Raw genomic sequence first — 2,236 nt, forward strand, 5'->3', positions numbered from 1 at the left:
TAGTGCCTATTCTATATAATATTTATGGTTTACATATTATCTTCTTTGATGCATATTCAGAAAGCCTTCCTCAGAGTTGCAGAGGAATAGCATAAGTAATCTGGCTTGACCTATGATGCATAACAAGATCACACATGGTAGTAACAAGATTGAAAAACGTATACACTAAAGCACTTATCTCTAACTGTAGAACTTAAACTGCATCTTTGAAAGCTTGCAAAACAGTTCACTGTGCCTGATAAAATGCATAAATAAAGAAACTCAGCATGACTGAGCAGCACAGCTTGTCTGTGTTCACCTCATCCTTGCTTCTGTATCTTTCTTTTTTCTCTAACTTTTCTTCTTTACAGGACCAAGTCCTGGGGAGAACGCCAACAGTATTACCATCTAGAGAGATGTTACTTTTAAGCTTTCTGGCAGAAGCCCACAAGAAGAGGAGCACTGCTTAGATTTGTGTATGCTCTGTTCACAAACAGCACCTCCACGTGCACATCTGCATTCAGCCTTTGGTGGCAACATGTTCAGCCACCTCTGCAATCTCATGGGAGAACGAGGGTGATAAAGGCACATGATAGCCTTAGGAGGAAGCATTTTGACCTCAGGATTCCTGAGAGAAGCTTGGTCCCTGGGATCTCAGGGCTGCTGACTTGGGAACGTCACATGCCTGTGGCTTCCTGCACATAGCACTTTATTCTGCACGTCCCTCCTCTGGAATCCATCCCTGCCTTTTCCTTATGAACCTTTTGGACTCCGGGGCGTGTTCCTTTCAGGAAGTGCTACCAGGACTTCCAGGTAGGGGAATGCCCTCCTCTAGGCAGATACTATTTCTAAACTCTCTTGTCTGACTAAAAAGGGATCGCTCTTCTCTGTCCCGTGGCACTTGGACAAAGCCAATGAAATGAGCAAACATGGGCTGTCTCTTTGAGAAAAAGGCAGTTATGAGACAGTGCATAAATCTCCATGTATCCTTGCTACAACTGGAATATTCCCTCCTCCCCATTCATGTGTTAGGCCATTGTAATTGGATGAAATGAGCAAAAATTTAATCCAATTATGGTGTCACAGGTGGGGCTTTTGGGAAGAGATTAGCCATTGAGTGATTAGGACAGAGTCCCCATGATTGAGTCTGATGGGTTTACAAGAAAAGGAAGTGAGACAGGCAGATGGGATTCTATAATTGTCTGTCAAAGTTTCATATTGATTGAAAAGCTATGGCAAAGGGTCTAGTATCAGTTATTATCTAAATTCCATGATAAGGGGAGCAGATGACCTTATGGTCACCTGGAGTCAGTCACTTTGCTTAAGATTAAGTGTAGAGGGGAACCAGCAGTTAGGGTAATGGCTATGTCGCTGGACTCCCACGTAGTTGACCACGGTTCGCGTCCCGGACCCGGTGGCTTAAAACTCACGCCGGGCGTGTGTGCGTGCGTGCGTACGTGCCCAAGATCCCGAGAGGAGAATGGAGGAGAAGGGATTGCAGCGTGACCATCCCCCCTGTGGGGTGATTTCTCGCTTTCTGTCTCTCTGTTTCTCTCTGTCTGTCTGGCGAGCGCACGCGCCCTATAGTGAAAACCTCTCCAAAAAAAATAATAATAATAAGATTAAGTGTAGAGGCAGTGAATCTGGCACATTTTAACTACTGAGAAATGCAAAATTTTGAAGGTTATAGCTAGTACACATGACTGATGGATGGTAAGGAGGAATGTGGGTGACAAGGATGTTCATAAAACAGAAAGTCCAATGACATCTTGAACTATTTCAGGTGCTTTACTTCAGAGGCCTAGTGCCAAAGGGGGAATGAGCCCAGAGTAAATATTCCAAGGTAACTCACCTTCTATAATACATGCCTGAGTTCAGTTTCCTCAACTCCATTTTGAACAAAAGGGCTCTTTATTCTTCTCTTTCCATACAGTCACAGGTCCAAGCAGCATGGGACACTGAGCTACACATGGAAGAAAGTTGCCCTGACAGTTTCCTGAAGTAGCAGCAAACGCTGCACAAATGAGATAGACACTGTGTGTGCTCATCCACTGAGATATTGAACTCGCTCGTTATTGCAGCACAACCTAGGAGATACTGACTAATGCCTTCCAAATGACATAATTGAGATCTGGGCCTCCTAGAGCAAAAGGACCATAACTTCCTCCTTTTTCTGAGCCAGTGCTCCATATTCATAGCTGCCCTGGGCCATGTAAGTATCTCTGCCCAGGATGGAGATATTCTTTCAGTTCTTACA

Source organism: Tupaia chinensis, unplaced genomic scaffold, assembly GCF_000334495.1.
Source record: "Tupaia chinensis unplaced genomic scaffold, TupChi_1.0 Scaffold000052_1, whole genome shotgun sequence".
Lineage (NCBI taxonomy): Eukaryota > Metazoa > Chordata > Mammalia > Scandentia > Tupaiidae > Tupaia > Tupaia belangeri.